The 14,357-nt window shown below is 37.5% G+C and overlaps 1 protein-coding gene across 1 annotated transcript in view; it reads left to right on the top strand.

The window, feature by feature from the left end:
• Positions 1-14,357, top strand: part of LOC111150849 (pappalysin 2) — a 276,104-nt gene that overhangs the window by 107,109 nt on the left and 154,638 nt on the right.

Below are 14,357 nucleotides of genomic sequence, written 5' to 3'. Positions count from 1 at the left end.
GAAAGAGAAAAATAAATTTACTCAATGAATTAGCTGCATTGGACTGAGAATGGCTTTTGGAAGAATCTGTCAAATGTTTCAATATAGACAAGAAGGAGGTATTAGAATGGCAAAGACTCAGGATGTTCTAGACAAATATATGATTTAGTTGTAAATAAATTGCTGATGTGTAATAAGATCTATTTTATGTCTTGGAGAGCCTCAAGGGAAAAATTAGTAAAGAAGATGGCTAGACTGTGAAACCCAGTTTACGGTAATCAATGTGACAGAAGACCTGTGGGCTTCATACATGGCTCCTCAGGATCCATGATCCAGGATTGGGCTCCTGAGGAAATCCTGGAGCATTCAGGCAGGTGGGGCTTGCCTCCTTACCTAGGAAAAGGGTGATACCTTAATACTGAGTGGAACCTCTACATTCCTAAGAAAGAAAATTTCTTTAATAATGTGTTATTGCTATTGTTAACCACTAAGTCATTAAGTTAGTTAATGTGGATAAGAGTAATTATTCAATATAATTTATATGTACTTTCAAAGAGTCTTGAATAGGATTCTATCAAAATGTATTTTAAAACTGAACTAGCATAATAAGGAGGAATCTTCTTGTTGGAAAGAGTGATTATAGAGATTAGAAATCACTTTATAAATGATTTTTTAAAGGTTATGCAAAATGAATCTTCTTAGTAATCAAATATGAAGCAGAGAGATATAAATTAAAGGAAGATCACATAATGCTATATATGTCAAATCCATGTATAATGAGGTCATTGTGAAGTGGCTTCCAGAACATGTTTAATTGATAATTAAAGAAAATATGAGCAAGTCTCCAAAAGACAACTAGTATCATGGATTGGGGAAGAAGGAAGATGAGCAGTAGGTTAGCAATAGATGAAAAAATATTATTGCTGTTCAGGAGGAAACCAGAGTTTGAAAATCTCTGGAATGAATCAGGTCAACATTTAGAAAGGCTGCATATCCCAAGTAAAGGAGGACACAATAAAAAAATTAAACATGTGGTGATCCAAATGAATGCTTTGCTAGTATGCTGGGTTACAATGACTCTACAGCATCTGATACAGTTTTAAGGCTCTGAAGCCCTTTTGTCACTTAATTTTGTATTTTCAGCTTAGAGTACATGAGAAATCAGAAATTTGTGAGGTTAGTGTTGCTTTCTAGATGAAAGCAAATGTGTTATTTCAGCCTTCCTGGTAGGCTAGAAGAATAAACCATTTAATAGTGAGTTTGAGTGTCTTGACTTATCCTCGTCAAAAGCAATGGTAGCAGAGGAGCATATAACACTGTAGACAAGTTTCCCCAATTAGTGCATATCTGATTGGCCAATGGTAACATTTTTTGGTGTATATATGAAGGGGTTCTGACAGCAAGGTTTACCCAGCTATGGTTTTCATAAGTCCCAGGTCTATCACTGGGAACTGAATCTGTGTTTGAAAACCTTTAGAAATGATCTATCTGCCTGGCCATTATGAAGACAAGTCTTGGCCTTCGGTGAGAACCACTGGGGTGAGAGCAGACCACTGAATGTTTTCTAACTTTGTTGGAACTGGGCCATTGATAAGATTCATTTAACTATAAAAATGGATAAAAATACCAAGGGTGGGGGGAAGCTATTTGAAGACATCAGACAGTAGCTAAGACAACAAGGATTTGAGGGCCCAATGTCAGTGAGAAGAAAAATGCACTGAAGTGAGTTCTATGTATAACTCTGTTGTTTTTTTCCATTCAGGGAAATTGCCAAATTCTCAGTGAAAAGAATAGACGCAGAGCAGAGAGCAGTCTAAAGTCTGCTGAAGTCTCACTACTAGGGAGACAAAAATTAAAGGTCAGGCCATTCAAGTCATCCAAGACTCCCATAGAAATAGAAATCCCCAAAAAAGCCTGATATTATGCTCATAATTTTCTTTTAAGATATTTGCTAACTACTAACCCATGCATTCTCAGGGACAGCAGCCAAGAAAACAAGTATAAAATAACTTCTAAGAGATTAAAAAGTCAAACAATGGTTTCAGAAGTCTCATAGTAGAGGGAAGAAAAAGTTGGAATTGAGGCCTATCACGGAGGAGGGGCTGTGAGACCCTCTTGTGTGACAGCAAACAGAGATAGTCCAGATTACACAAAGCCTGAAATCCGGCCTGAAACACTCTTAAATCCCTTTGTGAAAGAAAGTCAGTGGCCTATATTTAACTGCCTAACAAAAGAAAATTGGATATTTTCTTCCTTCCTCTGGAGGAAGAAAGCATCATGAAGAGCCTCTGCAAGTTGTCATGCACAATGTCCAGCAACCAGTAAAAAATTATCAGTTATGTCAAAAAGCAGGGCCAAATTATGGTAAACTTAGCTAAACAAAGAAGAAAGCAATCATTAATAAATACAAACTCACAGACTGACCATATATTGGAGTCATAGGATATTGGTTTTAAGATAATTATGATTAATATGCTGGAAAATGTATATTAAAAATGAAGAATATCTCCTGAGACTGGAATTTGTAATAAGGTATTAAATGGAAATTTTGGAACAAAAAAATACAGACTGAGATTAGGAAATGAACAGATAAGTTTATGAGCAGGAGAAAGAATTAAGGGGCTAGAAAATTATAGAAAACATTTATATTGAAGCTCAGAGAGAAAAAGTGTTGGAAAAATATAGAAAATAACTTGAGACTTTTGAGACCTGATGAAAATTTCCTAATGTAAATCAGAGTTCTTTTTTTTTTTAAAGATATTTTTTATTTATTTGACAGAGAGAGAGAGAGAGAAAGGGGTCACAAATAGTCAGAGAGGCAGGCAGAGAGAGAGGAGGAAGCAGGCTCCCTGCTGAGCGGAGAGCGTGATGAGGGGTCTGATCCCAGGACCCTGGGATCATGACCTGAGCTGAAGGCAGAGGCTTTAACCCACTGAGCCACCCAGGTGCCCCCCTAATGTAAATCAGAGTTCTAGAAGAAGATGGGAAAGATATTAGGGCAGAAGAAATATCAAGGAGATAATGGCTGTGACTTGTAAAGTAATAGAAAATATGAAACAACAGATTCAAAATGTTTTACAAACCCCAGGAAGGATAAAATAGAAAGAAAGTCACAAACTAGGTCTATTATAGCAATAAAATAATACTGAAGGAAGTTATGCAAGCAAAAAGGAAATGGGAAGATGAGAAGTAGAGACATGCAAAAGGAAATGAATGATACTAGGAAGGATAAAAATATTAAAAGTCATAACAATAATGTCTTTTTGGTTTAAAATATATATAGAATTAAAATTTGACAACAATTGTATAAAAAGCAGAAGAGAAAGTAAGTGAAGTTAAGGAATTCAAGGTCCTTTCCTTTCCTATATCTAGAAAAAGTGCTGATTTTAGTAATTTGAGACAGTAGTAAGTCAAAAACACATGTTGTAGTCTTTAGGGTGACCATTAAACAATAAATGATCTTTTGTAAGCTTACAGAGCAGGAAATGAAATGATCCAGTTAAGGCAACAAAAGGAAAGAAAATAGGAATAAATAACAGAACAAATAGAAACAAAAACTAAGATACTGATTATGATCTAAAGTATTAATTCCATTAAAAACAAATGGACTAAACATACCACTTTAAAGCCAAAAATTATCAGACTGAAAACAAACCCAACTATATGGTGCTTGTAAGAGACACATCTTAAATATGAGAAAAAAACTGAAATTATAAGAATCAGAAGATGTATATATATATATATATATATATATATATATATATATATATAAAATACAATGAAAATACTAGTCCAAAGAAGTCAGTGTAGCTTTCTTATATCAGATAAAGCAAACTTTAAGATAGTACATATTATGAGAGATAAATAGGCATATTTTATAATTGGAAAATGTAACTGTGATAAATTTTATGCACCCAATAACATGCCCTAAAATATGTAAAGCAAAATTTGATGAAAATAAAAAGAAGACAGAAAAATCCACAATTATATTTGTTATTTTAAAAACTATTTTCTCAGAAAATAATAACTAAACAAATATCTAATAGAGATCTAAAATATTTGAAAAATATTTAACATGACTTAATTAACAAAATTAATATAGCATACTTAAACAGCAAAGAATATGCCTTATTCTCATGTACCATGGAAAATTTACTGAGAGTTCTGGGCCAAAAAGTGAACTACAAAGCTTGTAATCATGAAGTCTTTGCTTTCTCATATCACTCGAAATAAGGTAAAAGTCAATAACAACAAAAACAACAAAAAACCCCCTAGGAAATCCACAAATATTTGGAAACTATGCTATACACTTCTAATTACCTCATGGCTCAAGGAATAAATTGCAATGAAAATAGGAACATATTTTTAAGTGAAATAATTATGACAATAGGGCCTATCAAAATTTATGGTATATACAAGACGCTGTAAGTAGAGTGAAATCTATAGTTTTGTATATTAGAAAAGGAAATGTCTGAGCTAGGTATCCATCCCAAGAAACCAGCAAGGAATAACACATTAAATCAACAAAATGGTGACAAAAAGAAGTAATAAAAGTAAGAGAAGAAATAAAATAGAAAATAAACATTAATTAGAAAAAAGTTAACAGAGTTAAATTTTGGAGGGGGGGCAAAGAAAAACTGATCAAGAAATGAAAGTGAGAAAGAGTATATAGCCACTACGAGAAATGAAAGGAATAATATTTTTATATATACTGTAGACATTAATAGCCAAAAGTATTTTCAGCAAATGGTGTTATAGCAATTGGACGTCCATAAGCAAAAGAAAATGAATTTCAATATGAGTCTTGTACCTTGTAAAAAAATTAACATAAATCAGAGATTTAAATATAAAAATAAGCTCAATTCTCACTTTGGCAGCACATATACTAAAATTGGAATGATACAGAGAAGAGTAGCATGGCCCCTGTGCAAAGATGACACAAAAATTTGTGATGCATTCCATATTTTTACAAAGTAAATAAGATGGCCAAAAGTAGTGATAAAGAGAGAGAGAATTTTACATCAGGGAGGGTATGTGCTATGGTGAATGCTGTGAAGTGTGTAAACCTGGCGATTCACAGACCTGTACCCCTGGGGATAAAAATACATTATATGTTTATAAAAAATTAAAAAATTTAATTAAAAAAAGAGAGAGAGAGAGAATTTTGAAAGCATTAAGAGAAAGGAAATCAGTTACATACAAGGGAAACCCCATAGGGCTATCAGGGGATTTTTCAGCAGAGAGTGGCATGATATATTCAAAGCGCTAAAAGAAAAAAACCTGCAGCCAAGAATACTCTATCTAGCAAGGCTTTTATTCAGAATAGAAGATGAGGTCAAGTTCCCCAGAGAAACAAAAGTTAAAGGAATTCATGACAGGAACAAAACCAGTCAAATCCCCATCACACAAAATGTCATCAGCCTATGGATTCCAAATCCACAGTCTAGCCACCCTCCTGCCCAAGTCAGCGTGCATGGCCTGCTACCTGCTCAATGCCAAGTCAACATGTCTTCACCTCAGATTGATAAGGACTCAAACTGTCACTCTTCCACTCAGATTCCAGCCCCTGTGCTCAAGTTTGTGCACAAAAGTGGGCATAACTTTGACAGGAGAATGAAGCAACCCAAATAGTAGCACTAATTCTGTGAAATATATAATGGATAAAAGGAGTGTGCTAGACTGAGAACATCTCCAACAGCCACATCAAAGAAGAATACATACAGCATGAGGCTAATTACTAAAAGAAACAAGCCCAAGAAAAATGAAACAGGACAAAATCAGAGAAGGAGACAAACCATAAGAGACTGTAAATCACAGGAAACAAACTGAGAGTTGCTGGAGGGGAGGGGCATGGGGCGTGGGGTAACTGGGTTATGGACAATAAGTAGGACCCATGATGTAATGACCACTGGATGTTATATAAGGCTGATGAATCACTGAATGCTACTGAAATTAGTAATACATTATATGTTAACTATTGAATTTAAATTCAAAAAAGATCCCCCCCCCCAAATACACCTATAGAACTTTTAAAAGAAAACATAAGAGAAAATCTTAAGGGCAGGCCTAGATGAAGAGTGCATATATATGACACTCATAGCATAGTTCATAAAAATAAAAACTTACAAATTGGACTTAACCAAAATTTAAAACATTTTCTCTGAGAAACACTTTGTTAAGATGAACAAAGAAGTGGCAGACCTGGAGGAAATATTTGCAGACCACACATCTCCTAAAGGATCTGTACCTGGAATCTATAAAGAATTTTAAAATTCAATAGTTAGACAAATATTCCAGTTAGAAAATGGGCAAAGACATGAACAGACATCTTACCAAAGAAAATATTCACATGAAAAGATGTTCAGTATCACTAGCCATTAGGGAAATGCAAATTAAAATGACCATGAGGTATTACAACACACTTTTTAGAAGAGCTAAAATAAAAATAAATAAATAAAAAGATTAAAAAAAAAAAAACAACAACAGTGACGATACTAAATGCTGGTAGGGAAGCAGAGAAACCAGATCTGTCATACGTTGATCTTGGGAAAGTAAAATAGCACAGCCACTCTGGACAATACTTGGGCAGTTTCTTATAAAACTTAGCCTACACTTACTTGATGAACCAGGAACTGGATTTTTGGATGTTTATCCCCAAGGTCCATTCAAAAACCTGTATGTCAGTTTTCATAGCAGCTTTTTATTTGTAAGAGCCTAAGAACTGAAAATGACAGAGGTGTCCTTCCATGCTAGCTGCTTAACCAAACTGTGCTACATCCATACATTGGAATACTACCCAGAACTGAAAAGGAACAAAGTATGAATGCATATGACAACTTAGAATCTCAAGGGTTTATGCTGGGGGAAAAAAAAAAAAAAAAAAACCAAACTCACAAGTTACACACTGTATGATTTATGTAGGATTCTCAATGAGGTAATTACAAAGAACAACCAAGTGGTTGCCGGGGTCAGGATTGGGTTGTGAGGGGAGAGATATAGTATGGCTGTGATATGGAGGATAGCAAGAAAGAGATCTTAATGGTGACGAAACAGCTCAGTATCTTGATTGAGGCAGTAGTTACACAAAGGTCTGCATGTGATAAAATTATGTAGAACTGCAACACACATGCACACACACACACACACGAGTGTGTGTAGAAACTAGTGAAATCTGAGTAAGAACTGTGACCTTTATGCATAAGCAGAATACTTCACATCTGGTAGGTGTTCTGCAAATACCAAATGAAGGGATGAATGAATGAATCAAGAAATGTTTAAATTATCTCATGAGTCACTGACTCATAATGAATAGCAAAAGAGAATAGGTATATTTCTATTTTATTCTTAAACCTCTTAGGAATAACTGTTCTCCCATAAAATGTTCCTTAATGTGCTTTTCAAAAGCAGCAGGCTAGACTGAACAGCTGAAAGATCTGGCTCACTATGAAATTGCTCGTGATCTTATTTATTTCTTCCTGTTCAGTCGTAACTGTGATGGAACAAGGGAACCATATTGACCTAAATCAGGTGTAGAGTAGTACAGACAGCTGGCATAACATGATAGAGGAATACATTTAGGATTTTCTAAATAGAGTCTTTTTAAGACTCAAGCTTAAGATTATCTATTTGTGTCAACATTCAAGAACCCCTGCATTTTGAGGGTCAGCTGAGTGACCCAGCAGGTAAGTATACCAGCCTGAAGGTTTGAAGATTGAATCCAATTTCCGACTACCAATGGCCTAAGTGAGTACATGGAAAGAAGGATGTAATTCATGGTTGTGCTTGTCCATCCACACCATTTCTGACTTTTAGCATGACTTTGTACTTTTAATACTATGGTAATGCAGGGTAGAATTTTTTAAATAAGTAAATGAATGAATGAGCTCCCCTTGAGCTCTAAGGTTCGGTAGTTTGAACATCTTTAGCCTTAGTCCACAACACTTAAACTGAAAATACATCTTTAAAGGCAGAAGACTTAAATTGGTGGTAAACCAGCTTTTTCCTAAGCTATCAATACCATACTCATAATCATTCATTCAGAGAATGGTGGTTGAATCTGTTTGTGGCAATAATGGAGATACAATAATAAAATGAGATCACCTTAAAGGTTTGTACAACGTAACTGCGAGGCAGCCATGTAGATATATATTTCCACACTGTGTGATGATACTGCTTTGAGGTAGGTAGGAGCATGAAGAGAAAGTGTCTAATTGTGTTCAAAGCATCAGGGAAGAATTCCCAGAGGGTCAGAGGCTGGAGAGGAGAGTTGAAAGATAAGCAGGAGTTGGCTTGGCAGACAATTAAACAGCATTCCAGAGGGAAAGAACTGATAGATGCCAGGGTTCAGGCTGTTAAAAACCTGGGCATGCTTAGAAGTAGAATGTACTTGGAATGGCCAGTGCAGTGTTTTCCAAACTTATTTTTGCCCTCTTGTACGCCCTAAAACACTTGAAAAACTCGGAACCCCTTCATATGTTCAAAGAGCAACATCGAAAACTGTGGCAGAGAATATATTTCTGGCCATATTATTTTAAATTATCAACAATTAAAGATAAATTTTAAATCTACTCTCCTAAATGAATTTTCAGCAACATAATGATTTGTTAATCGTCATTATTGAAAAATTCATGCCATGCACTTTTTTTTTTTAACATTGGGAAATTATTCATTGCACTTTTTACTGTTTGACTTTGTGTTTCCATTCCATTTCTCCCATAGAACTTTATAGTAATGTAACATATGCATATTTTAAAATAAATTTAGTCATCCTTTTCTTTGCTGAAAACATATTTTAAATAAAACAACTCCTTTGTGATCATTTTTTTTTTTTTTTGTCAGAGAGAGAGAGAGGGAGAGAGAGCAAGCACAGGCAGACAGAATGGCAGGCAGAGGCAGAGGGAGAAGCAGGCTCCCTGATGAGCAGGGAGCCCGATGTGGGACTCGATCCCAGGACGCTGGGATCATGACCTGAGCCGAAGGCAGCCGCTTAACCAACTGAGCCACCCAGCCATCCCCTTTGTGATCATTTTTAATTAAACTTTTTATTTTGACATAATTCTATATCCACATGTAGCTCTAAGAGACAGTACATAAAAATCCTACATATCCTTTACCTGTTGTCTTCCAATGGCAACATCAGCAAAAAATGGTATGATATCAACATCAGGATATTAACATTGATACTGATCATAAGTTATAAATTGCTAAAAGATTTATTCTCTGTGAGTTATCTTTTCAAACATTTGCTTGTCCAAAATTGATCAAAATGCTCTTTTAAAATGTTGACTAATAACTAGTAAACAAAATGAGGAATGCATATTTTAATAAGTGTGGCTTTTCTTCTCCAAATTAATTCTTGTCTTGGTGGATGAATGTAATTATTGCTACATTGAAACAAGATTTAGCACCAGTTATATTGCTTTTCTTTTTTCCTTCCATAGCTCTGAGTGCTGAGAAATTTGTTCTCATAAATAAGTATATGGGAAAAAATGGAGTTCTGTTTGATAGACTGAATTGATGGTGGTGCCAAGGTAGAAGGTACAGGAAAAGGAGGAGCAAATGGGGAGTTGGTTGGGTTTAGATATGTTGAGTTTGGGGTCTCTATATCTGTCTGACTATCCAGGGATTTTCACAGAAGCAGGAGAAGGAGCAAGATTCAAGGGTATACCAGAAACCTAAGGAGAGAGAAGTTTGAGAAAGTCCCCCGTGGCCCACAAATGCAGCTGCTGCAGAGAGATAAAGTCAGTACAAGTCCTTTTGGCTAGGTTAGAGAGGAGAGGCTGTCAAGGTTGGGCACAAAAATTAGAAACTTCAGAGTTTTCTGGGCCAATCAGCTTTCTACTTGTTCTAGGGAACATCTGTACCGCCAAAGAACACTCAGAGATCCTGACTGGATCATTAGCAACATGCCCCAATGTCCAGGAGACCCAAGAACTGTGTGGGAGGGAACTTTAACCTGGCTCATAATGGGGGTTTAAACAAGCGGTCCAGATAATGTGACCATTATAGGAAAAAAAGTCTTTGAGTGATAGAGTGGGTTAGGGCTTCCCTTGGATAAAAACAAATGGAAACTTGAGCAAATCACCTCTCTGAACCTTATTCTCCCATATATAAAATGGGGATAATAAGCACAAGGAAGAGAACCAGTACATAGGAGGGCCTCAATAATTATAGCTCCATTAGTAGCAGCAGCAAAAGCAGTAGAAGCTCCAAATACCATGAGTCTGTGGTTAACCTTCTCGGTTGTGCCCTCCGTGTACCACCTTACCTTCAACCTGGAGATTTTTAGTACCCAGGAAAGATACTGGCTCCTTTGGGACTCAGTGGATGGGAGAAGAGAGCTAGCACAGGGTGATACAGCTGTGACAGATATCTGGGGGAAAGCAAAGTAATAGTACTGTAGGGAGCAGGGGCAGGTAAAAGCAGCAAAATTCACTCAGAGGTAAGATATTTCTCTCCCAGCCAGAACTTTGGTAGGAGTCCCCCAGGGCAAACCTCAGCTTCCTCCCAACCAAACTATTGGACGTTGACATTGGGGTGTTGTATCAATTGTGACACATTCATGCACAAGGTGGGTAAGGCAGCAAGTGGTGAGTAATAGCCACAGATTTGACAGGTGGGAAGTCTTTGGTCATCGCAGCGAGATTGTTCCTGTGGCCTGCAGGTTCAGACTCCAGAGTGGGATAGGTGGAAGGATCTGCTGGAGGTAACCAGGGGCACTCTAGTGCAAGCAGTCATTAGATGGCTGGACTAGAGTGACACAGATTTTGTCCCCAGTCCACCGTTCTTCTCTTTTCAATGCCAAAGCAGGATGATTCTCCCAGGAAATAAGGAGTGAACAAGATATATAAGCTGGAGAGCACATGTAAATATGAGGAATTATAGAAGTATCCACAAGACAAGCTACATGATGAACAGCTAGTGGGTAGCTATTATAGATTCAGCAAATGGGGTTATTCTGGGTGTCCTGGGATTTTGAACACAGGGAACACTCCTGGATATTGAAAACTTTAGACAAAATTGCTCCATGATATGAATTTCATACCCTGAAATTGGGATGCTCCAAAGGTAAGTTCATGCATTTGTAAATAGGGGGAGTGAATAATCACCTTTTATATGACAACTTGAAAGATCTTCTTATTATTTATTGTTTGTTTGTTTGTAAATTTTTATTCTTTTAGAGACAGCATGTGAGCAGGGGGGTAAGGGGAGAAGGGGCACAGGGAGAGGGAGAGAGGGAGTCCCAAGGAAGCTCCACATTCAGCCCAGAGCCCAACATGTGGCTCAATCTCACGGCCCTGAGATCATGACCTGAACTAAAATAATGAGTTGATGCTTAACCAATGAAGCCATCCAGTTGCCCCAAAGGTGTCCTCTTTTAAAACATGTCCTGGTAATCATTGAATCCTTGGAGCCCAGAACAGAGCCTGATATAGAATAGATGTTTAATAAATGATGAATTAATAAATAAATTTTAAAAATATCTTCCCCGTTCGTACTCTGTGGTGCCTAAAATTCTGGTGTGTGTGTGTGTGTGTGTGTGTGTGTGTGTGTGTGTAGCACTGCCCTCATCCACAAGCAAGAAAGGATTAACATACTGTCTCAGATGCCTCAGTGATAACATCTTCCAGCTTTAATTAATCAGATTACTTTTCTCCCATGGTGTGGTGGTGGCTGGAGAGCCCTGAGTGCTTGGCAGTAGGAGTGGCTGAGAGAGTATAGAAGAAGACAGAAAATTACATCAGACTGTAAACTCTTCACCCTGTAGGCATTCTTGTCTTGGTTCAGTGTTGTCCAGAACAAGGACTTCCTCCTATGAGACCACAGGCTGTAAAACTAAGGAGCCAATACAAGATTTCGAGATGAATAGATTCTGGGCTGGTTTTATTAAAAGCTTGCTGCTCTTTCTAGCTCCTGTGATCTCTTCTTTTTTTTTTTTTTTTTAATCTTCTCCATTTCTTTCTCTCCCTTTGTCTTTTTAGTCTACCTCTGCACTTTCCTCCCTTGCCCTGCCCCAGAGTGCTTCTTCCTTGAATCCCTATGTGTATTTTGATGGCTTTGTCCCTTCATTGTGGAGGGTGTGTTTGGGGAAGTGTATTTTAGCCAGTAACTGGAAGTAATCATGTAGGCACCTGCAGACCTCAACCTCCTTGTTTAATGGCCAAATAATATTTGGCCCTAAAAATTTTACAGAACTGTTTCAAAGTCATTTCAACCCATGTCCTTTCCTCAAACTGCCTGTGGGGTTTTTTTGTTTGTTTGTTTGTTTGTTTTGTTTTGTTTTTTAAAATAGAAGTAGCTTTGGGAATCATTCTCTTTACTATATGCCACTCTGGCGGTCTTGTACTAAAGCTGGGAAAAGCCACTTGGAACTTGGGAAAGCAGCATCACCTTGGGACTTTGGCTCTCTCCTACTGAGATGTCATCTTTTGATCAGCAACTTCTCTTTTTTTTTCCCCTACACCATCCCCTAGACCACACAACAACCCTGTCTAATTGTTTTAGCTTGTCCCTTATATTCAAGGCTGAAAGGTCTTCTAAGACCGTATTTGTGCTCCCCCGTCACTCCATTAAGCAACAGCTAGCTGTGCCACATGTGGCCACCAGTTGCTACATCCAGGGAGTCCCATTCATATTATATTCTATGTACAAGTTAGTGGTAGTGGCATGAAGTAACTTCAAGTCTCAGTATATCCATTAAGGTGTGCAAGAAATGTAACATTTATTTATTCTATAATTGAACGTAATCTCTATTTTGAGCCCCTGCTTAGCTGGGTGGTAGACACTTATGCTTAGTCAGTTAGCTTCTTTTTGCCTGGGGCTGTAGCTGACTCTAGAGATGGCTTATGAAAGCCAAGGTTATAGGGAAAGGATGCATTTTGTCAGGGATGCTGGTCACATGAAATTGCCATTGTTTCCATCATAAGATTCCTTCAGGTGATCTCTGGGAGGTTGTCTGCCAGTCTTTGCTCCTAGCCATTTTTCTCTAGAATTAGGGCTCTTACTCAGGAATCCATTCCTGGAATAAGGCAAGGTCCCCTTGCTGTCAGATCACATGTACCTGTTTTGAGTCCTTTTACTGGGATATTGAAATACAGAATACAATGCACTTTATCTGGACCCATCACCATCTGTATATTCTCATTATCTCTCTTTTATCTCTTTTCTCTTCCTCCAGCTTAGAAGAATTTGTTCCAGGCTAAGATGTGATGGTGGCTTGGGTAATGTGAGGCAGAAATCACTCTCCTCCACTCACATACCTTGCTAGCTAAACCCTGCATCCCATCAGGGCCCAAATGGCATAGACATTGGAAGTCTCACAGACAGGAAAGGGCTTCTTTTTTTTTTTTTTTTTTTTACTTTTCACTGAATCTTATACCTCCTAGTGAGGTAATGGATGAATACAGAAGAGTCTGGCTTCCTGAATTGGCAATGGGGTAAAGGGCCGGGAGCCCCTGGGATAAAATGTGAGGATTTCCAAAATGTTGCCTTCCATTCACACAATTGCTTCAGAGTTTCCCCTGAGTAGGCACTCCTGGGTTTTGTCATCAGTTCCAAGGCAGCCTTGTAGGACAGGTGTTGTGGAGGTGACTAAAGATAGAGTCTGATAGTATCTTAGAGTGAAGACTGAGGAATGAAGATATTGTTGAAAACACACTGACATGTCTCTTCTAATTCCTATTTCAGTGTCTTAAGTAAAAGCAGAGAGCACAAAGAAAGCAATTCAACTGAAGATAAGAGAATCCCATTCCCCCATTTAATACCATGTTTTATCCCTTATTTGTGTCCTAGTTTTGTCCTCTAAGATGAGGAGAAACAAAAAGGGATAGTGGTTTTGAGTATAAGAAATGATCATTATATTCTCTATAACTAAGGAGGTAGGAAGGACAAGATTATTGGCATTACATCTGACCTACCTGCAAGGTGTATGAAGAATTACACTAACTGTCCAATCTTACAAGATTTCCTTTCCATGCACAATCATTAATTTTAAGCTATCACAGATAATTTTTGAATATCAGTGGTTTGTCTACGGATTGAATGGACACTTGTCTGTTTGTAACTTTGTCCAAGTCTTGTCTGTCTTCTGGGTGCCCATGGGTCTCAGGAACAGAACAACATGGAAACAAAGTTCGAGCAACCTAGGGTCAAATCAGAGCTCCTTGTGTGGAGATGTTTGTCTCCCTTGCCTGGCGATGCTCGGTTTTATTCTGGAAAGTCTGCCCTGTTTGTGGCCAGACCTTGCCTTCCCATTTTCTTGATGAATGAAGATGGTTAGGAGGAAGCCAATAAGAGGTGGGGGCAAACGAGCCTGTGTGGCCAGGCTACATTATCTAATTATAGTGATATTGAGAAATGATGGAATATACATTTGGGAT

This window comes from Enhydra lutris, unplaced genomic scaffold (assembly GCF_002288905.1).
Source record: "Enhydra lutris kenyoni isolate GAN:26980312 unplaced genomic scaffold, ASM228890v2 scaffoldscaffold24, whole genome shotgun sequence".
Classification (NCBI taxonomy): Eukaryota; Metazoa; Chordata; class Mammalia; order Carnivora; family Mustelidae; genus Enhydra; species Enhydra lutris.
This window is presented reverse-complemented; position numbering and strand designations above follow the sequence as displayed.